Genomic DNA, 23,905 nt, shown 5'->3' with positions numbered 1-23,905 from the left:
GAAAGGCCTCCTCAATGACTTGTCCGGTGGCTCCTAACCCAGAGACCATCCCGGAGGTGACTGCCATCCCTGACGCGCCACCCAGGTGCCGTGCTCTGCAGACCCTGCCCAAGCTTCTCGCCCTGATGGCGACACCCAAGCGTCTCGCCCTGACGGCGCCACCCAAGCGTCTCGCCCTGACGGCGCCACCCAAGCGTCTCGCCCTGACGGCGTCACCCAAGCGTCTCGCCCTGACGGCGCCACCCAGACACCTCACCTTGCCGGCGTCACCCAGACCCCTCGCCTTGCCAGCTCCGCTTGAGCTGCTCGCCAGCTCTCTCCCATAGCCTTCACCGCTGGTCCCGTCAAGCCAAGTGCCTTCACCGCTGGTCCCGTCCAGCCCAGAGCCTTCACCGCTGGTCCCGTCCAGCCCAGAGCCTTCACTGCTGGTCCCGTCCAGCCCAGAACCTTCACCGCTGGTCCCGTCCAGCCCAGAGCCTTCACCGCTGGTCCCGTCCAGCCCAGAGTCTTCACCGCTGGTCCCGTCTAGCCCTGAGCCTTCACCGCTAGTCCCGTCCAGCCCTGGGCCTTCACCGCTGGTCCCATCCGGCCCTGAGCCTTCACTGCCCTGGCTGCCCAAGGGAGAGTCTCTGCCCTGGCCGCCCGAGGGAGAGTCTCCACCCTGGCCGCCCGAGGGAAAGTCTCTGCCCTGGCCGCCAGATAGACTTTCGTCTCCACTCTGGACGCCCGATGGACTGACATTTCTGCCCTGGCTTTCTGCACAGTCTGCTCCACCCTGGCCTCCAGAACTCTGCGAGCCGCCCTGGCCCCCCGAACTCTGTGAGCCGCCCTGGCCTTCCAAACCTAAACGTTTTGTTCCACCCTGGTCTGTCCCTCCCGTCCCGCCCTGGTCTGTCCCTCCCGTCCCGCCCTGGTCTGTCCCTCCCGTCCCGCCCTGGTCTGTCCCTCCCGTCCCGCCCTGGTCTGTCCCTCCCGTCCGGTCCCGCCCTGGTCTGTCCCTCCCGTACCGCCCCCGCCCTGGTCTGTCCCTCCCGTACCGCCCTGGTCTGTCCCTCCCGTACCGCCCTGGTCTGTCCCTCCCGTACCGCCCTGGTCTGTCCCTCCCGTACCGCCCTGGTCTGTCCCTCCCGAACCGCCCTGGTCTGTCCCTCCCGTCTCGCCTTTGTCTTATGGAGCGTCTGGTAGCCGCTCCGTAGGGAGGGGGTAATGTCACATGCCTATCCTGTCTTGTGCTGCACATGGGTGTTTTGTTATTTTGGGCAATGTGCTTGTGTCATTGTCTGATCCCTCCCCCTTGTTATCGGATTATTGTTTGAGTTCATCCACCTGTTCCCTCCTAATTGGTTTACCTTTTTAAGTCCCCTCTTGTTTGCATTCTGTGTCGGTACGTTGTCTAATGTTTCCCATTCCCCGTGATCCTCCAGCACGTTTTGTGTTCTGTTGTTATTTTGTATTCATTAGTTATGTTTTCCCCCTCGTGGGTTTTGTTCTTTTGTAATTAAAGATCATTCTCCTGCACTTGAGTCCTCGCCCCTGTTTGCATTGTACCAGCCGTGACACTTCTAGTGTTAAAAAGTTAAACTGGCAAAAATGGGGCATCATAAAGGAATTATGCCTAGGGCACCAAAATGGCTAGCAGCGGCACTGTCTGTATATACACAAACTGTACAAAACATTTTAAAATGGTATTGAGGGTCTCTGAATGCAGACATCATATAACCCTGTTGTTGAGGGTTCAGAGTAAAAGCCTGGGATGCTGTGGCTTCTCAAATGAATATTGTGGATAAATGACACAGGGAGCAGTATAATAAATAACATGGGAGATTATTTCCTGTGAGAATCACACAGAGTGCTCAAAACATTATGGGGAGCTTCATTTGGCATCAGAAACAGACAGTTACCCTCACAGTAGGCAGCAGCAAAGCCTTCATAATGTTCCTGCTTCCCACCGCTTTTATAAAGTACCAATTTGGTAAATGGTGCAGATGTTTCACTTTTATTGTTATCACCATCATTATTCTGTTTATTTTCCTTACTATCTATCTAAGCAACTATGACATTTAAAAAAAAAAGTATTTAAATGGCCAGATCAAAGCAGCAGTCAGAACTGGAAACTCTTGCATTCAAATTAGAGTTTAAAATTAGCCTTTTCAAACATGCCATGTAATATGGGTTTCAATGTCACATTCACAAAAAAAAAAAAAACTCCAAATGCTACTCTCAGTTACAGTTGAGAGATTGTTGTTAAATGGTGTAAAGCTGATGTGAAAGAAACATGACTATCAAAAACAGTGGATAAAACAGAGCCTATTAAAGTGGTCTACTTTATAATACCTTGAGAGAGTCTCTCATTAGTACTTCCCCTCGGCTCAATGGCTGTTGCTCGGCAGGAGCATGCTTTTGTCTGCAGAATGGTTGTAGAAAACCCCTGGCCTAAATACCGCATAGACACACATACGTTTGTATCTTTATGCATGTCAGGCTTGTGCATCATTCTGGTATTGTAATCCAAATTAAAATTTTAGGAAGTGAAGGAAAGAAAAAATAAGGAATATAGGAATATAATGAAATTCAAAGAAATCCATATAAATGGTGTTGACGCTATTGGAATGCCTTCATCATGCACAAGTGTCTGAAGCACGTCTAAATCACAGTAATTCTATTGGCCGACGGAGGTCAGGTGATGAAGCGTAGCGTATCATCAAGACCATAAAAGGGGCACCAACGTCAGGGAATCCCCTGCTTCTTTGTCTTCAGAAGCTGCATGTCTGTTTCAGTGTTATTATTTGTCAAAATTGTATGTCCTGATCGACTGATTTTGTTTAGATACTTATCGAGATCATTTACTCACTCATTTAAGGTGTTTAGGTTTGACATTGAATTTTCATAAAGGTGTACTTTCTCCAATTAACAGAACAACTTTTCTGGGGGTATAATGGGGATTTCATCATGATGCAGTCATGCTACTTTCTGCACTCATCAAGGATTTCTGCATTAATCCTTGCCTTTATGGTAGCACCAGGTTAGGCCAGGATATTTGCAGACATGCTTTGGTGACTCAAGAGCAGAGGCTTCGTCTTGGGCAACTTTCTCTACGAGTCACAAGGGTTATGTGAAGATGCATTCCTACTGTTTCTTTGTGGAAGACCCCGGTGTTGCAGTCACAAGTTTACAATGGCGGAGGCCCCCCTCACGGCTTGTGTGCGGTCTTAAAGGGACATCCAGCTCATTGCTGCAGGGAGGCAATCACATGTTGATCTGGTGGACAACTGGGAAAGTTCGGCTCATTACAAGTCAGTACCAACTGACTTATTACAAGTCAGTTATTACAAGCTGGAGCCTTACATGTATATAACCCAGTTCCCTTTGCCCGACATTGCCTTACTTCAGGCACGCCTGCGCGGCTTCTTCAGAATCTCAAAAGTAAAGAGGTTATGTGTGTGACGTCACCGTCGGCCAGAGTGACTGCGGTTACACACACTGAGTGGCAAAAAAATGAGTGGCAGCATTGTTTTTCAGCGTGAACGCTGCAAAAACACACAAAACATCTAAAACGGGAAAGAGGTGAGGGTCAGTCTTTGTCCGTTCTCCATTGTAGTAAGTGTGTGTGAACCTTCTGCCCGTCTGCTATGTACCTGTATGATTTATAATGTCACAGTTGTGTTCTGTTTAGTTTGGTTTCATGTCGCGTGTCATCATCATTATCAGTTCATCTGTATCACCTGTGTTTAGTTAATCATCATCATCATCATCATCATTCATCATCATCATCTGTTTCACCTGTGTTCTGTCAATCAATGTTCATCTGTGTTTGTATTTAGTTCCCTTCTGTTCAGCCAGTCTTTGTCTGTTCTCCGTTGTAGTAAGTGTGTGTGAACCTTCTGCCCTTCTGCTATGTACCTTTATGAATTATATTGTAAGTAAAAGTTTGCTTTTGAACTTTGGACTCCTCATCTCCTTCTGCCTGAACCACAGCCTGACAGTACTATGGTTAAGTACAGTAAAAGACTGATAATATCACTGGTATATTGCAGTGTAATTAAAGGTTCTTGCATCCATAAATAAACTGTACTAATTACTGTTGATGAGGAAATTAATTATAGGTGGATTGAGAGCAGTGGCGATTTTTTTTAAGACTGCAAGGGAAGCTCGGCTTCCCCTATAATGTCAAACAATTAATGGTCAAATGTGTACTATTTGTTAACATTTTATTGACTAAAAATGCTTTAGGACACGTTCATCTCGGAGACGAGTTGGTTCAGAATCAGCAGGTCGGCTGACTCAATTTCCTTCTCATTCATTCCCGGAGCGTCACAGTGCATTTCCCTGTTGAAGCTCATCGTCCATTGACTTCAGTGGCGCTGCTTTGAACAGTTTTTTTTTCAGTGCTTCGAAACTTGACGGTCATTGGATAAATGCTGCGATTATGTCTGGCTGGACTCTGGGCTTCTGCATGATGACTGGAGGGTCTTTCGAAAGACTGCATCTCCTTTTGATTGACAGTGATTTTGTACAATAAAAAGTCGGTTATGCGAAAGCTATACGAGCTCTGTCCCATCGTGGATTTTGCAAGTGTACTCGAAAGACAAACTGCTGTAACCTATTTCTTGGTATTTGCTTGGCGCAAACGCTAGCCAATTTTCATCATACATTTCACAGTTTAACCTAAATCCCACATTTCCTCCGTTGATGCCAGGTGCCTTTGTTACATGTGCGGGGCATTGGTGTTTGGATCACGGCACATCTGTCTAGTTTAGTTTCGGTTTTGTGTCGGGATTCGGACATTCATGCTCCTTGTTTGTTTTCTGTTGTGAGCGCACAGGATGAGCTTACGCTCTGTAGCGACAATGAGTCTTACATTAAATTAGCTCAAATTATATATAGGGAATTTAATAATTAATCATGAATGATTAATATATTGCATATTACAGTTAAATTATCGAAGCTGAAAATAGATCGATTGTATATATGAATGATCACCATGATGGGTTATGGTTCGTCATTAATTTATCAATAGTCCCATTACAGATCAATTATATGAGATAACCTTAAATGGAATTAATTTAGTTTTCGAACAATCTGTTTGTCCAGCAAACATCCGTAAGATTAACTTATCAATTTTCAACGAAAATGATTTCTTTCTTATAATTCCAAAAAAGCTATTTTCTGGCCATGAAAAATCACCTTCTTGTTATTATAAAATTTAGGTTACTGAAATAGTAACGAATTGTAAAGCTTTGTAGCTAGATCAAACATTTCATTGACTTTGTAAAAATGAGCATTTTAGACAGAAAGCAATCAAGAATATGGTTTTAATAAAATGAAACTACGGATACAGAATTCTACATTTAAACCCGGGATACATGTATGTACAGTAAACAGTAAAACTAACGAGACAAACGAATAACAACGGGAGTGAGAGAGAGAGAGATTGAGTGAGAGGGAGAGAGAGAGCCGCGTGCTTTCTTGTCATGTTTTGTCTTGTACTGTGTAGCACGCAGCTTGTGTTTTACACTAGCTATGTGCTTTCATGTTGTCATGTTCTGTGTGAACACGTGGCTTATGAGTGTTCTCATTGTTCTTCATGTCTCATTTTGTATGAGCACTTTGCTTGTGATTTATTTTACTGGCCATGTGCTTGTGTTTTTTATCATGTTTGGTGTGAGCACATGGCTTGTCATGTGTTTCCTTGCACCATGTGCTCTCCTGTCGATTGTGTCGACTCCCATCTTGTGACCTGGTACACTGTTAGACTTTTCTGTAATTTCTACAGTTATTTAATTTAAATCACCCAGTATTATACTGCATATCTCTTTACAGTAAATAACTGTGATTCCCATTGCATCATGGGAATTTTCTGTGACGTCAAACACCACATACAGAGACTTACTGTATTTTTTAAATTTGCAGTATACTACTGTATTTAACATAACGGTCTCTCTGACTGGCACCATTCCATCGTGCTTTTTATTTCCTAATTTTGCCTTGCATTTTGCGTGTCTACGTTATAACAGTCAGAGGCTTTCTATATTGGACACATTGAAGCGACCGGAACATTACTGCAAAATGCAAACCTGTTTGTCCCTTGTCAGAAATAGCGCGAGCGCTTGGACTCAGAGTACCGTACGTCAGAAATATAACAGCGCATCACTATAACTTAGACTGTCTGGGATTTGTCGTGTCGCGCCGGAGCATCCAGTGTAGCCTAATTTCACTGGGTTCTGACTTTCTTTTGTTGGACCGCGCCGTTCGTGTTTGGCCCGGGGAAGAGACGGAATTCACTTCACTGAGAGAGAGACCAGAAAGCAAGGTAAAAAACATTCTGTGTGTGTTGACAGGTTTGCGCACCCTAGTTTAACATTATACTCGTCAACATGGCAGTAACGAACTTTACCACGGTAAACTGCGCTAACGTTTCATTTTACAGACTTTGTTAGATTATTGAATTGTTAGATTATTGAATTGTTAAAATACGCCAAGGAGTAACACTTAGTTTACATTAACATTAAATTAACTAATGTGAAATTCTGTCTTGGTTGTAGACAGTGTTGGCCAACTGTTGAGAAAATAACATGTGGGCTAACAAGTTTTATGGCCAGCGGCCACCTTTCCTTTTTTTCGCATTAATTTGCAAACTATAACACATTATGTATTTATTTGTTTAATGGAATTTGATATTTACTGCAATTTTGTATGTGTTTAAAAAGGCAACTGCAACAAAGCGCCAATTCGCGCCAGTGACGTCTAGCAAGATTCCTGAGGTAAGCCTAAACTGTAATTGAAATCATGTTTTTTTTAAATTATATTTTGACATAAGTTTGCTAAAATGATTAGCATTATGTGATAAGTGCTTTGGAGCCACTTGTGCAGGTAGCATACAATATCTTATACAATCTCTATAAAATTGGCTAACTTTATAGCAAATAGGCTTAGTGACCTTTGCATCATGTCTAACATCATATTTATTACACAGCAAATTAACCAATCAGAAGATGGACCATTTTCTATGTTCAGTCTCACCGGATTAAATGTATCCAGGTAAGCATTGCAGTAAAACTCTCACTGATTTATTCATACCAAATCTAGCATTTTAACAACTCAAGTTTATATATATTTTTACATTATTTTGATGTTTATTAGGCAGAATACTCTACCCTTGCAGTCCCACCTGACCAGGAAGGTCCTAGTTTCAGCGCACAGGTGGGTTAAAGATGAACTGAACTGAAATTTGAAAAAATGTGATATAACAGATGTATTTTATTTATTCTCATTGGTACAACTATTAAAATGGCAGAATTTGTTAAAAGGGATAAAATGGTACGTTGAAAATGTTGTTGTTGTTACATGGGCGCCGCCATGTTGGATTTCAACATTCGACTACGTCACTGGCATGGTAGGCTACTCCGTTGCCAACCAACACTAGCAGAGCTAGCTTCTCTCTACCCCCTGGCCTAGTCAACAACATTATTCTAATTATTCGTGATTTCTAGTGTTTATCCTAGGTACGAGAGACAGATGTGTTGAAAATGTCAATGAGTACATGAAGCATCTGACATCAAATGTTTTATTTAGCTACAAGTCAAAAGCATACTAGAATCCTTGATATTCAGCTGAGGGGAAAAGATGTTACGTTAACGTTAGTTCACGGCACAGGATGGGAATGGAATCTTATTCATCCTTCCCAAATGCCCCCTAGCCCAAAGAGTGAACTGCTGGTACGCTGTTAACCTTAACAGTCTGAGAAAAGGATATAAGTTAGCCTAACCTAGCCCAGTCGCCAATTCATAAAATACACTGTTACATACCAGCTACTTATGGGGCGCTCCAGCGTCTCAGCTTGGACATCCCTTAGAGATAGCATAGCCACCTCCAACACGTCTCTCTCACCGCACAGCATCCGAAATGAACAGTGCATGGTGATGCATTTACGCCGATCAATAAATGTTCCAGGTTGACCTTCAACAGATCGACTCCGGTGCAGTGTCCATGCTCCGGCAGCGCCCGCGCCTGCACCCGCACCAGTCACTTCCCCCAAACGATCCTGTACTGTATGTGGAGCCTGAAACTGGTCGTCCTCCATGTGGTGGTAGTTAGATACCAGAGGTGTCAATTCCAGGGGTCAGAAAGTAAAAGTCCTGCCATATATTTTATTCGACCCATTAACTCAGCCAGCTGATTTCACTAATTAGTTCTATCTCCTGGCTGAAAAACTGTGCTAATTAGCAAATCCAGGTGATTTGAACAACATACTGAGGAGGAATTTTACTTTCTGAACCTGGACTTGACACCTCTGTCAGATACTACTGGCCTGTCCCTCACATGCTCAAATGCGTAACTCATGCCATTAAAATTACTCATTTTCGTGTGTGTATATAGGACTTGCAGCTGTTGCCTATATACCTTCGCGGGTCCTACCATGCCATTGACGTCATCGAAATTGCCAGCGTAGCAAACGCAATTTTTTTGCTGAGTAAAAAAAGCTATATTGATATTTTTTGTTATTTTTTTTAATGTAAATTACTTTTAATTGTCATAACAACATGTTATCAACGTTGATTTTTTTTCAGTTCAGTTCATCTTTAACTACTGGAAGGAGAACGATCATCACTCAGTGATTTCTTGCATGTGTCTTAAGCCGGGTGTACACCAAAGGATTTTCACAGTCCCAGACTAAAGACCGGCAGTCTTTAGGAATCTTACTGGAGTCTCGGCGCGCTCCCGTCGTCTCGATCATTAAATGTGAGGTGATAATCTGCAGTCGGCGACCCGATTTATGCCAGTCTCTCTCTAGTCTTTCATATCAAACATGTTTCATATTATCGCAAGTCTTAGTCTGAGACTAAAAACTGTGAACCCAAGTCTTTAGATGTGAGCTGATAATCTTATCAAATCTTTTCTAAATCTTTTCAAAGTCTTTAGGTGTACAGAAAGCATTACTGTGCATTTGCATCAAACAGGAATCCCTTCACTGCAGACAAGCTGAAATGGGCTAAAACATCGATTTCAGTCTTTCACTCTATGGATCTCAGCATTTTTGGACAGAATTTAGGATATGTAAGTATTAAAATTTAATCTGGCATAATTTAATTTAGTTAATCTGAAATGTTTGAAATGCAATTGACAAAAAGCTGTTTACAAATAAATATTCTTAAGTTTTAGTAAATAATAATATTTGTTAAAAAAATATTACTTGTTAAAATAATAAAAATGTTAAAAAAACTAATATGGAATTTTCTCCCCTCTCTCTCTCTCTCTCTCTCTCTCTCTCTCTCTCTCTCTCTCTCTCTCTCTCTCTCTCTCTCTCTCTCTCTCTCTCTGTCTGTCTGTCTCTCTCTCTCTCCCTCTCTCTCTCTCTCTCTCTCTCTCACACACTCTCTCTCTCTCTCTCTCTCTCTCTCTCTCTCACACACACTATCTCTCTCTCTCTCTCTCTCTCTCTCTCTCTCTCTCTCTCTCTCTCTCTCTCATATATGTAGCAGGACCTTAAGAGGAGAAAACGTCTCGGTTACGTATGTAACCGTGCACATTAGCCCATCACCTGACTCCGAGAGCGTACGGCCACTTTCGTCGCTCGGAGAGCAAGGTCAGTGGCGGCGCGCAGCTCACTGAAGAGCTTAGGGTCAGTCCCGCCCTCCTGCATGTCCATGAGCATCTGGGTCAGGTAGACCAGCAGAACGGTCATGGGATGCAGTGAGGCGGCTGCCTGTCCTGTGGCACTATAGGATTTCGCCACAGATTAGTGTAGACGAAAATAACTACAGGCTTTGGATGGGTGCTTAGGATTGCTCCGGGAAGCACTCTGAGGACACAGTAGCATGGCAACAGAGCGTTCAACCGGGGGGACCACAGTGTACCAATGGGCAGCGGCCCCCGAGGGTAGGAAAGGCGGATGAGACAAACGAGCGGACCCGTGATCTCATCATGCACGTCCGGGAGGAAAGATATTGGGGTCTGCCGTGGACGCGGGTCGGCGGCCTCACCCAAAAACCAATCGTCCCGGGAAAGCATGGCCGTCATCTCCGGATCAGACTCAGGCACAGCCGTATGCACACCAGAGGGTGGCAGCTGTGACGAGTCATCATTTCCAAAAGAATCAAGCCCACCTAGTGATGCTGCTACAGACACAGCATCATCCTCTGTAGCTTCAAATGAAAACACACGGGCCACCCGAGGGTAGACTCGTGCAATCATCAGTTCGCTAGCGGGCACCGTCATTAAAGAGGGGGGCTGGGGTCGCGGACACAGAGTCGGCGCCTTGTTCCAGACCAACACCCTCAGGTCACCCTGGCCACCAGCCGAAGATCGGGGGGTGGATGAGGGGAATCTCACTCTTGTGAGTTCACAGAGTCTCGACCTATATAGGACGCAATGATCACGTTCCCAGCGAGAACATGGGTCACCCACAAGCGCTGTTCAAGCATGATCAAAGCCCAAACACACAAGACAGCGCTCGTGCCCATCAGAGTCCGATACCAGTCCGCTGCAACCAGAAATGCACGGGCAAGCCGTCTTTAAAAAGACGTGCCGCGTGCGAGCTCTTTTATGAGAGGAGAAAAAAACTCCCCGATTTTGAAGCGCACAGGGAGACACACACACACTGGCAGATCACTGCACAGATCAGCAGGCACTGTGAGCTCGCTGCAGATCGCCATCACACCAACACCGGAGAGAGAAGCTCGTCTCGTAGAGCGAAGTCAGAGATGACTGTGGAGTGAAAAAATACTCTTGGCTCCGAAGCGAAAACATATCTGCATGTTGCCGGCTTCCTCCTTTTATACCCACGAGGTGGGGCGGAGTTACGCTATGCAAATTCCGCAGACCCATGGCATTTCTTTGCCATTGGCTCGTTTTGTAATACTCGAAGTCGATAGGTGTTCTAAGCGAAACCCCATTCGTCGTCATCAGACGTAACTCGGAGTGACAACGAAAGGGAACTACCTCTACATGTGCAAGACATCGCTACCCTGTTTAACCAGAGAAATATGTATACTAGTGAATTTAACCACCTACATAGGGACACGCAGGAGCGTGATTTTACAAAAGGAGGGCCAGAGAAGTTGATACGAAAAATACAAAAGCTTTATATATGAAATGTTGTAAATAAAAAAAATTAGTTTGTTATAATTTTGTCTAATTGATTTGAAAGTCCGTAGAACTTATGTAGGATAAAAATAAAATTTTATTCTATATCAAAATTATGAAATCTAATTTATATTTAGTACACATAAAAATAATTACAGTAGTGTACTGATTAGCTGATTAGTAATGCACTGTATTACACAATTACAGTACCATGTAGTTACTGTAAAACTGAAATACGGTTATGGTACTGTACATCTTAATTACAGTAACTTACTGGCAACAGCGTTGCCAGTAAGTTACTATAAAAAAAACCCTTGAAAAGTCTAACAGTGTGATTGGTTCGTTTGCCCCACTTGTCCTCCCTCGTTACCTGCCTCCCTATTTATTCTCCTTGTGTTTGCAGTCTTGTGCTGGTGGCGGCAGGGACGTGCAGAGAGTTCCTCAGGGGCAGGGCCTCAAATGTAATAAAGGGGCATTTATGTATATATATATATATATATATATATATATATATATATATATATGTGTGTATATATTAGTATTATAAGTATATACCACTATTTTTTATGTTTTTAAAGAAGCCTTTTATGCTCACCAAGGCTGCATTTATTTGATCTAAAATACAGAAAAAAACAGTAATATTGTGAAATATTACTACAATTTGAAATAATTGTTTTCTATTATAATATACTTTATAATATGCTTCAGAAAGTCCTGGTTGCGTATGCAACCCACCGTTCCCTGAAGGAGGGAACGGAGGACTTAGTCGACGGTCGACTGAAATGGGATCACGCCAGGGAGCCTATTGTCTTCGAGTATTATTGAACGAGCCAATACACATTGGCGTGCCAGATCTGCATCTCACACTCCGCCCCGCAGCGCGGGTATAAATACGGAAGTAGATGCACACACCATTTGCTTTTCGCTGAGGAGCCGAGCGTAACTCGGAGTCAGCGGTGGTCCAGCGGTAGTGGCAAGGGGACTACGTCCTCCGTTCCCTCCTTCAGGGAACGGTGGGTTGCATACGCAACCAGGACGTTCCCTTTCAGTCGATAACGTCAGACGTAGTCGACGGTCGACTGAAATGGGATCACCCTTTGAACACGCCACTAACGCTGCCACCTTCCAGTGCCTAGACAAAAGCCTTCTGATCCTCCCGACGTTTTAGCGGAAAAAGACAGGGCTTAGGCCAGGAAGTCGCTGCTGTTCCACAAGACACACTCAGTTAGACTTGGTAACACTGGGAAAGCGTGCCCAACATCGGAAGGAAGGGACGCTGCGGAAGCCCAACCAACCCCGAAAAAGGGGGGGGGGGGGGGGGGGGGGGGATACGCATATGAACTGGGCGGAGGACCGGGCAGTATAACATATGGAATATCACTGGGGTGGCTCCAGCCTAGAGAGGGGGGAGACAACACCGATTTACAGTGACGGCAGGACTCTGCCAAGGGAAAGACACGGGCTCACCTTGGGGAGCCGTATTGTGGAAGAATACACATATGGGGTCGCCGTAGGGACCGCAACATATGGACCCAGCCTAACACGGGTTCCACACTGCATACGAGTGGTAGGCGTAACACCGGACGTTCCGCCACGTCCGACGTTGGAGGGGTGCGGAGGAGCTCAACAGGTTCCGGATAAGGGAATTCAACTGGAGCAAAATGGCGCACGTATCCGGTCCGTAGGAGGGGAATGGCGCAGCAAGCCGACACTGAACCGGGGCTCACGGTGTTACTGGCTTCTATGAGAAGAGAGCACACGGGAAGCAACCGGTTCGACACGTAGGCTATAGAATCTAGCAAACGTATTAGGTGTCGCCCAGCCCGCAGCTCTACAGACATCTCTCAGCGAGGCACCCTGCGCCAACGCCCAAGAAGCGGCAACACTCCTTGTGGAGTGAGCTCGTAGTCCGGGGGGACAGGGTTCACCTTGGGACTCATACGCCAAGATGATGGCATCCACTATCCAGTGGGCCAACCTCTACTTGGAGACAGCCTTTCCCTTCCGCTGATCTCCGTAACAGACGAAGAGCTGCTCTGAGGTCCTAAAGCTTTTCCTTCTGTCCACGTATAAGGGCAGAGCGCGAACGGGGCAGAGAAAAGCCAGGGCTGGGTCTGCCTCCTCCGGGGGCAGCGCTTGCAGGTTCACCACCTGGTCCCGAAAGGGGGTGGTTGGAACCTTGGGCACATATCCAGGCCGGGGTCTCAGGACAACGTGAGAGTTAGCCGGCCCGAATTCCAGGCACGATTCGCTGACCGAAAATGCGTGCAGGTCCCCTACCCTCTTGATGGAGGCCAAAGCAAGCAGGAGAACTGTCTTTTGGGACAGAATTTTTAACTCTGCTACCTGCAAAGGCTCGAAGGGCGGTCTCTGCAGTGGGTTAGCAACAGAGATAAGTCCCAAGAGGGTATAGAGGGGGGGGCGAGGCGGATTCAATCTCCTCGCTCCCCTCAGGAACCTGACGACCAGATCATGCTTCCCCAGGGATTTCCCGTCTACTGCATCGTGATGTGCGGCAATAGCGGCAACATACACTTTGAGGGTGGAGGGGGACAGCCGACGTTCCAAAGCCTCTTGCAGGAAAGAAATTACGGAAATGATCGAACACCTTCGGGGGTCTTCTCTGTGAGAAGCACACAACTCAACGAACAGGTTCCACTTCAGGGAGTAAGCAAGCCTCGTAGAGGGAGCTCTCGCTGAAGTGATGGTATCTACAACTGCCTGTGGTAGATTACCTAGAACCTCTGCGTCCCGTCCAGGGACCACACATGGAGTCTCCAACAGTCTGGACGCGGGTGCCATATGGTGCCCCGTCCCTGAGAGAGTAGGTCCTCTCTCAGAGGAATGGGCCAGGGAGGAGCTGTCGAGAGGAGAAAAAGTTCGGGGAACCAGGTTCGGTTGGGCCAATAAGGGGCAACTAGCAAAACCTGCTCCTCTTCCTCCCTGATTTTGCACAGTAGTTGTGCCATCAGGCTCACTGGGGGAAACGCATTCTTGCGGAGGCCCCGGGGCCAGCTGTGAGCCAGTGCATCCGTGCCGAGGGTCCCCTCGGTGCGGGAATAAAACAACTGGCAATGGGACGAGTCCGGAGAGGCAAACAGATCTATCTGTGCGGCCCCGAAGTGGTCCCATATCAGCTGGACCGCCTGGGGATGGAGTCGCCATTCCCCGGAGGCCACAATCTGTCGTGAGAGCTCGTCGGCGGCACGATTGAGCAGGCCAGGGATGTGAACGGCACGAAGCTACCTCAGATGCTTCTGACTCCATAGGAGGAGGTGGCGGGGGTGTTGTGACATGCGACGGGAACGTAGACCACCTTGGCGGTTGATGTACGCAACGGTCGCCGTGATGGACCAGTACATGCTTGCCGAGCAGCGTTGTCTTGAGGCGTCTCAAAGCAAGGAGCACTGCTAACAACTCGAGGCAGTTGATGTGCCAATGCAGGTGGGACCCCGTCCAGGTGCCAGCTACTGCATGCCCGTTGTACGTGGCCCCCCAGCCGGTGTTGGAGGCGTCTGTGGAAACCACAGCATGCCTGGACACTTGTTCTAGGGACACACCGGCCCGGAGAAACGAAAGGTCCGACCACGGGCTGAGGGTTTGGAGGCAAGCCGGGGTGATTTTTACACGGAGCATGCCTCTCTGCCACGTTCTCCACCACGGGACTCGGTCGCGAAGCCAGTGCTGGAGTGGTCTCATATGAAGCAGGCCGAGCGGCGTAACTGCGGCTGCGGCTGCCATATGCCCCAGGAGCCTCTGAAATTGTTTCAGAAAAACCACTGTACTGCTTTTGATGAGATTCAGGCAGTTCAGCACCGACCGGGTGCGATTCTCTGTGAGGCGCGCCGTGTGTTGGACCGAGTCCAGCTCCAAACCGAGAAAAGAGATCCTCTGCACGGGGGCGAGTTTGCTCTTCTCCCAGTTGACCTGAAGACCCAACTGGCTGATGTGCTGGAGCAGCAAATCCCTGTGTTCGCATAACTGCTCCCGAGACTGCGCTAGTATGAGCCAGTCGTCGAGATAGTTGAGAATGCGAATGCCACGCTCTCTCATGGGAGCGAGGGCTGCCTCCGCGAGCTTCGTAAAGACACGGGGTGACAGGGCCAGCCCGAAGGGTAGGACTTTGTACTGATACGCCTGACCCTCGAACGCGGCAGGATGGAGACATGAAAGTACGCGTCCTTCAGGTATATCGCTGCAAACCAATCTTGGGGACGGACACATTGGAAGATGCGTTTCTGCGTTAGCAATCTGAACCGGAGCTTGTAGAGGGCCCGGTTCAGGACTCGCAGGTCCAAGATTGGTCGTAACCCACCACCTTTCTTGGGTACAATGAAGTACGGGCTGTAAAAGCCCGTCTTCATATCGGCTACAGACACCGGCTCTATCGTGTCCTTCGCCAGCAGGACAGCGATCTCCGCGCGCATGACAGGAGCAGATTTGCTCGACACCGAAGTGTGGCGAATGCCACTGTACCTGGGCGGACTCCGGCGGAACTGAATCGTGTAGCCGAGCCTGATGGTACGGAGGAGCCAGCTGGACGGGTTGGAGAGCACCTTCCAGGCCTTGACGAACCGGACCAGGGGGACCAGAGGCACCACAGGCATACCCGGGGTGGGGCAGCGAGGTGGAGGACAGGGACCCGGCTCGGAAGGCCCGTGGGCAGCCCAAAGCGGGGTCTGAGTGAGCCGTGCTGCACTTACCTGACTCCACGGGGCAACAGAGGATGGGTGAGAAGGCGGATGACCGGGTCCTTGAACGCATATTGTTGCCGGCTGGCGAACAAGAGGGGGCTGGGGGGAGCAAGGCTGTTCCACAGGGTCGCAAACCGCCAGCCTCGCCCTCTTGGGACCCAGGGACGGAGAAATTCGCTCTTTCGACAATTTGGGTACCACTGGACTCCGGAGAGCCAATGGTGGAACGGTGACCATCTGAAGAGCTAGTCCCCCCATCCCTGGGTGGCCTGTCTCAGGAATGCTTCTGACACTCGCCCCCTGGCTGGGCAGTGACTGAGACAGACCGGGCGGCCTGCCTGCTGCTGGTTCTACGCTGGGGCCTGGGTGAAGGCTGTTGCGGAGACCCCGCGGAACCGGAGGCAGCGGCAGGGGAACGCCCTCGGCGACGAACGGGCGGAGGGACTATCACCGGCGGCAGGGTGGAGGCAACAGCGGCCCGCCAGGATAGGGTGTGTTGGGGAGCCTCCGTCCGAACCTGGGTGGCAGAGAACTGTTGGGCGCAGCTCTCCGCCACGTCGCCGAACAACCCAACCTGGGAAATTGGGGAGTCCAGGAACCGAACCTTGTCCGCATCCGCCATCTCAACCAGGCTGAGCCAACGATGGCGTTCCTGGACCACCAAGGTGGACATCGCTAGACCGACCGCACATGCCGCGACACTCGTACCCCGGAGGGCGAGGTCAACGGCAGTGCGGAGCTCACTCATGAGCGCCCGGTCTAAACTACCCTCGTGCATGTCCCTGAGTGTCTTGGCCTGGTAGACCTGCAACAACGCCAAGGCATGCAAAGAGGAAGCGGCTTGCCCGCAAGCTCTGTAAGCTCTGACCGCCAATCCTGACGCGAACTCACAGGCCAGCGAGGGGAAACAAGGATCCCCCATCCAGGATGCAGCGGCCGTTGGACATAAGTGAGTCGCAACAGACCGCTCCACTGGAGGGATAGCCTCATAACCCTTCACCGCTCCTCCGACAAGGTTAGTGAGGGAGGAAGAACTACTTAAGTCGTTTTCAGCAGTAAAAGGTGCCGTCCACGACCAAGTAAGCTCTTCATGCACTTCGGGAAAGAAGGGCAGTGGGGCGGCGGGCTGAGAACCAGCACGGCCCGCCCCGAGATACCAATCATCCAACCGAGACTGAACAGGACACGGTGGAGGGTTCCACTCGAGCCTGACAATCTCGGCGGCCCGTTTCAGCATAGCTGACAATTCTGGATCCGGCTCGGGCAACATTGAACTCCCAGAGGGAGACAACGCAGCCGAGTCGTCATCTCCAGAAGTCAGCTCACCCTCTGATGTTGCAATCGACGTCCTGTCCTCCAGGGGAGCCCCGAGTGAAACCGCTGGCCGACCCATTACAGATGGACCAGCGGACAACACCGGAGGCTCCAATGGCAGCAGTGGAAGGGAGGGGTGAGGAGCCCACAGGGAATGGTTACCGGGCGGGACATCCAACACTACCCTCCAGTCACCCATCCCACACAGCACCCGTGCAGGGTAGGGCGTGGTAATGGGGACTCGCTCTCCGCGAACGAAGGCGAGTCTCGCCCTCAACACTGCGACAGTCATGTTCCCACAGTGAAAACATGAGCTGTCCACAAAAGCTGTCTCAGCGTGCTCTAAGCCCAAACACGTGATACAACAATTGTGACCATCAGAGAGAGACAGGGAACGACCGCACCCATCTTGAAAAAGACGCAAACGCACCCGTGTTGCTCTTTGAGGATGTGAAAAACTCTCACCAGTGCCGGAGCACACAGGGGAATGACCGCGGCAACACTAACACAGGAATGGTGCATCCTGTGTCAGTAAAGCACTCACTTTCTCGCCCTCAACCGACCGTCAGACAAACAAACACAAACAGAAACTTGGTAGCTGTGAGAACAGCAGTTGAGAGCTTGAAGCTCGCGATCACCGCTGCACTCGCGCTGCAAACACCGACACCAGGAGAGACTTCCCAAAGAAGCGCCGACACACTCGCTCGTTGTACAACAACACTCTTCAGATCCAGACATGAAGCTCGGCTCCGAAGCGAAAGGCAAATGGTGCGTGCATCTACTTCCGTATTTATACCCGCGCTGTGGGGCAGAGTGTGAGATGCAGATCTCGCACGCTAATGTGTATTGGCTCGTTCAATAATACTCGAAGACAATAGGCTCCCTGGCGTGATCCCATTTCAGTTGACCGTCGACTACGTCTGACGTTATCGACTGAAAGGGAACTCCTGACCTGATATTTAGATACACTATTCAATAAATATATTTGTTGACAGGGAAGCTGTGCGCAAACAGGAATATATATTATTTTTCAAAAATTAAAAAAGCACCCCAGAAAAAAGGGCATTTTTTTCTCCAAGAATAAAAAGGGCAGGTGCTCAAGCCCCTTTTGATGTCAATGTGTGCACGTGCCTGGGTGGCGGTAATGCACATTAAAAAGTTGTTTGCCAACCACCATTAAAAAAAAAAATTCAGAAGATGATATTTGTAGTGTCTTTGTATTTTGTTTTATTATTAAAATAAAGCCCAACTCTGCACCTAAGTCCTCGCTCCTTTCTCCATCACCACACCTGACAGTCGAGTTTTTAAAAAAAATTAGCTTCCCTTCTTTGAAAGACCAGCAGCCGCCACTGGTTGAGAGTCAATGGTTTAAAATCATTATCTTTATTTCATGTTTGTATGTGAATGTGTTTAAAAAAATTACCTACAGCATGACATAATTTAAAAATGACTAAGACAAACAAAAACAAAAAATGGTGAAAACATGGAGAGCTGTTAAAGTTTGACTTGCTCTGCTCAATCTGAAAGCAACCACAATGTGTTTTTTCTTTCTTTTTCAGTATAATTACACATGAGGATTAGAGGACAAGTTCCAGGAAAGGCATTAGCAACTAGAACTCTGGAGGCCGACAAGGTATGTAATTAAAGGCAATGTGTGTGATTAAGGAAAGAGGTTCAATAAATTGCATTAACATACCTTAAAAGTCAGAGAGGAGATCCCACTAGAAGACCAAAAGAAGCTAGACAGATGCAAGTATTGATTTCACATTCCTGATGGAAATTTATTTAGTGGCTACAGAGGAATGAGAGCTTTTTCACACAAACACAGTCTGAGACTCTCGGAGCAGGAAGACAGAAACAGAAACACAGCAAGTTATGTTGAAATAAGCAAAACGTATAGTGACTGTAACAAAGAAAGAGCAATCATGTACGAAGAGATAAAAAGAGTTAACAGAGACTGTTTTGGTTCATGTGCAAAATTAATGATCTGAAGTGAATTGGCATATAGAATGAAGTCCTGAAACTGCAAGCCACTTCCAATTAAGTGCAAATTAATTCCAATTCTTGCATGCTCAGACATGCCTCGTCTTTGTCTGTACTTCACATTGATCTCCTTGACGATAATTTTCTCAGGCAAACCAGGTGTGCTCTTTAATGAGCCATTAAGTTCACAAATGCATTCAATGCCAGGAAACCTCTGAGAAGTTGTCTGTAATTGATGGGACAGGCCATGAGAGCATAGCAGCGCTCATTTCTGAAAGGTGATTAAGGGAAGTTGCCTCAGTGTGAAGGCACTGCTCGCTTTGGCTCTCTTTGACTCTCTGGACAATTGCCCCAGCTTCTTGAAGTCAAAAAGGAGAAAGATGGATGGAAGATGGAGGATGGAGTGGTGGTGGGGTGGGGGAGGGGGGGGGGGGGGACTGAGACAGACGCCTGGCACAGCCTGAAACACAGCTGCCGGCTTTAATCGACTTTTTGGATGGGAAGGATTTTCTCGTCCAAGGACCCAAACCCTCAAATCTGCTTAGTGGCCCACTGGCAGAGGCCTCCAATCCCACAGTCCAATGCCACATTGTAACCTGCATGCTGATGGATTGGCACAGACATGAGATGTCTAGTAAGGTCCTGGAACTACTGCTACTTTTTTGGGGTGGCGAAACCTAATTGCATGTGGCACCTCAATTATGTTGGCTTATGAAAGCCTTTCTCAGACAACTGGTAGCACCCAAAAAAATAAAAAAAAAACACAAAAAGCTTCTCTTTTAGTTGGAAAAATACCTTCAGTTGGGGAACAACTTTTGTTTTCTTAATAGAAAAGTTCATGTTTCTCTTGCTGATGTTCAGGTGTAGGTACACTGTAAAAAAAGATTTTTCAAAGTTGTAAATATATATTTACAAGATTAGTGGAGTATATTCAGTGGCGGATTAAGACTCTATGGTGCATCTGGGCACTGACACCTAGAGTGAAAATGAAATGAAAATTTAAAAACTCACTCTTTTACACTCTTTCTGCAACTTTTTTGCAGTACAGCGTGAAAGTGCAAGGCTGATGCTCTGTAACACACGTGAAACCGCACAGCACATTTTCAGAATCTGTAATGGCGCGTTTCCAGTACCCGGAGCAGAGCGAGCGTTTTCAGTTCATATATGGTTATTTCACGCTGTTACATGCAGCTGAAGCAGAGGCAAAAGCAGGATCCACGTGCAGCAGTGTTTTATTTAAATAAACTCAAAACTAAACAGACTTGGTAACCAGACTCAGGAACAGGACAGTGTGCATACAGCATTACAACAATACAAGAACTCACAAAGACTGGACTGAAACACAGGGCTAAATACAGGGGCAAACGATCTAAACAGGATAACAAGGGGGCGTGGTTAACGGGAAACACCTGGGAAGACTTAAACAATCAACCAATGACACAACAGACAGAGGAACACAATGCAAGATCACATGACTAGAACAGGGGATCACATGACAGACAAGAACCAGGGACAAGAAACAAAACCCAAACCGTGACATAGCCCCCCCTCTATGGGCGGCTCCCGACGACTATCAAAACAAAAAAAACACAAGTTCAGGAGGGTGGTGAGTGGAGGCGGTCTTGGGGGAGGGACGGAGGGTCAAGTCTGTGCAGGGGGCAAGGCAGTTCAGGCGGCCAAGGTGGACCAGGCAGTGAAGACCCCTCGGGCGGCCAGGGCGGTGAAGACCCCTCGGGCGGCCAGGGCGGTGAAGACCCCTCGGGCGGCCAGGGCAGTGAAGACACCTCGGGCGGCCAGGGCGGTGAAGACACCTCGGGCGGCCAGGGCGGTGAAGACCCCTCGGGCGGCCATGGCGGAGAAGACCCCTCGGGCGGCCATGGCGGAGAAGACCCCTCGGGCGGCCAGGGCGGTGAAGACCCCTCGGGCGGCCAGGGCGGTGACTCAGGCGCAGGAACAGCAGACACCGGCTCAAGAACAGCAGACACCGGCTCAGGAACAGCAGACACCGGCTCAGGAACAGCAGACACCGGCTCAGGAACAGCAGACACCGGCTCAGGAACAGACAACACACACACTGGCTCGGGAACAGACAACACACACATTGGCTCGGGAACAGACAACACACACACTGGCTCGGGAACAGACAACACACACACTGGTTCTGGCTCGGGAAAAGACAACACACACACTGGCTCTGGCTCGGGAACAGACAACACACACACTGGCTCGGGCTCGGGCTCGGGAACAGACAACACACACTCGGGCTCGGGAACAGACCACACACACACTGGCTCGGGAACAGACAACACACACACTGGCTCGGGAACAGACAACACACACACTGGCTCGGGCTCAGGAACAGACAACACACACACTGGCTCGGGCTCAGGAACAGACAACACACACACACTGGCTCGAGAACAAATAACACAAACACTGGCTCTGGCTCGGGAACAGACAACACACACACTGGCTCGGGCTCGGGAACAGACAACACACACTCAGGCTCGGGAACAGACCACACACACACTGGCTCGGGAACAGATAACACACACACTGGCTCGGGCTCAGGAACAGACAACACACGCACTGGCTCGGGAACAGACAACACACGCACTGGCTCGGGAACAGACAACACACACACTGGCTCGGGAACAGACAACACACACACTGGCTCGGGAACAGACACCAGAACAGAAACAGCCACAAGGACAGACGTAAACACAGAAACAAACATAGAGCGATCAGGTTCAGGCGTGACTTGAACAGTCTCTGGATCGGCAGGCGTGACTTGAACAGTCACTGGATCGGCAGACGTGACTTGAACAGTCTCTGGATCGGCAGACGTGACTTGAACAGTCTCTGGATCGGCAGACGTGACTTGAACAGTCTCTGGATCGGCAGACGTGACTTGAACAGTCTCTGGATCGGCAGACGTGACTTGAACAGTCTCTGGATCGGCAGACGTGACTTGAACAGTCTCTGGATCGGCAGACGTGACTTGAACAGTCTCTGGATCGGACGGGACCAGCGGCGAGGACTCTGGGCTGACAGAAAGTACAGGGAGGACTTCCAGGCATTGTGGGACGCGGGAAGTCCTCTTCCTCCTCCGTCTCCGAGAGCGAGAGGGCGCTGGGCTGGACGGAACCAGCGATGAGGGCGCTGTGCTGGACGGGACCAGCGGTGAAGGCTCTGTGCTGGACGGGACCAGCGGTGAAGGCTCTGTGCTGGACGGGACCAGCGGTGAAGGCTCTGGCTGGACGTGGCTGACGTGAAGCTCTGGCTGGACGTGGCTGACGTGAAGCTCTGGCCGGACGTGGCTGACGTGAAGCTCTGGCCGGACGTGGCTGACGTGAAGCTCTGGCCGGACGTGGCTGACGTGAAGCTCTGGCCGGACGTGGCTGACGTGAAGCTCTGGCCGGACGTGGCTGACGTGAAGCTCTGGCTGGACGTGGCTGACGTGAAGCTCCGGCTGGACGTGCTCTGGCTGGACGGTCTCTGGCTGGACGGTCTCTGGCTGGACGGTCTCTGGCTGGACGGTTTCTGGAAGACTGGCCCCTTGAATGACGGTCCTCTTGGCCCTCAACACTGACATCAGCGGTGGCTGTGCCACGGTGGACATCAGTCCTTGACGCCCATAGACTGATGCCATGGCTAGCTTGATGGCTGAAGTGATGAGAAGAACAGGCTGAGGGGGTACTACGGGCTCACAGAGCTCCTTTTCCTCCACGCCCATAGTAAACGGAGAACCGCTCAGCAAAAGAGCCAGGTCGATATATTCTTCCAACGAGCCGTGTGGATCATGGGCAGGCATCACAGACCAGAGTGGTTCTGATAATCCTCCACGGAAAAAGACCATCAGGCATTCGGTGCTCATTTGCACGAGATGTGCCAGTTCGACAAAATCTGCCACGTAGTCCTCAATGGATCGATCACCCTGACAGAGACGCAAGATTTGGATATCTGGGCTCAGGGTTGGCATGGCTGCTGCTGGATCTCGGTGCGGTGAGTTCTTCTGTTACATGCAGCTGAAGCAGAGGCAAAAGTAGGATCCACGTGCAGCAGTGGTTTATTTAAATAAACTCAAAACAGACTTGGTAACCAGACTCAGGAACAGGACAGCGTGCATACAGCATTACAACAATACAAGAACTCACAAAGACTGGACTGAAACACAGGGCTAAATACAGGGGCAAACGATCTAAACAGGATAACAAGGGGGCGTGGTTAACGGGAAACATCTGGGAAGACTTAAACAATCAACCAATGACACAACAGACAGAGGAACACAAGGCAAGATCACATGACTAGAACAGGGGATCACATGACAGACAAGAACCAGGGACAAGAAACAAAACCCAAACCGTGACTCACGCAGCCGTTATTTTGAAATCGAAAGCGAGGCTCCGGTGGGAAGAAAACCGGAAGTGTCGCCTTTAATCACAGGATATCGCAAATGCGATGGTGTATTGTTGTGTTTAATGTAGAAATTAGTTATTCTAAAACTGTACATACATGTCTTTGATACTTTAGACTATATACAGTGAAATTAATTTATAAATATATATTTTTTTATATATAATTCAGAAAGTAAAAAAGAAGCAGGAACGAACTATATACACATCCTATATTGGATATTAACATCCAATAGTGTAAATCGCGGCAGCAGCTTCAGGTTGGTAGTCCAAGGCTATCTTTACCTTTATCTTTACCTAGTCCAAGGCTTTATCTTTACTTCCGGGGTTCTTCCCACCGGAGCCTCGCTTTCGATTTCAAAATAACGGCTGCGTGAAATAAGCGTATAGGAGTTTAGCTTCACGCTCATGCGCGAG

At 48.6% G+C, this 23,905-nt stretch overlaps 1 long non-coding RNA gene across 1 annotated transcript; it reads left to right on the top strand.

Moving 5' to 3' along the window:
* Positions 1-5,797: 5,797 nt before the first annotated feature.
* Positions 5,798-9,169, top strand: LOC143714574 (uncharacterized). Its single transcript, XR_013195549.1, has 5 exons — positions 5,798-6,310; positions 6,708-6,761; positions 6,974-7,038; positions 7,141-7,200; positions 8,958-9,169. It is a non-coding gene; the product is annotated as an uncharacterized LOC143714574 (long non-coding RNA).
* The last annotated feature ends 14,736 nt before the right edge of the window (positions 9,170-23,905 follow it).

Source organism: Siphateles boraxobius, unplaced genomic scaffold, assembly GCF_051911475.1.
Source record: "Siphateles boraxobius isolate OS27281-9 unplaced genomic scaffold, OSU_SipBor_1 12, whole genome shotgun sequence".
Taxonomy (NCBI): Eukaryota; Metazoa; Chordata; class Actinopteri; order Cypriniformes; family Leuciscidae; genus Siphateles; species Siphateles boraxobius.
Note: the sequence above shows the minus strand (reverse complement) of the source record. Positions and strands in the feature narration are given on the sequence as shown.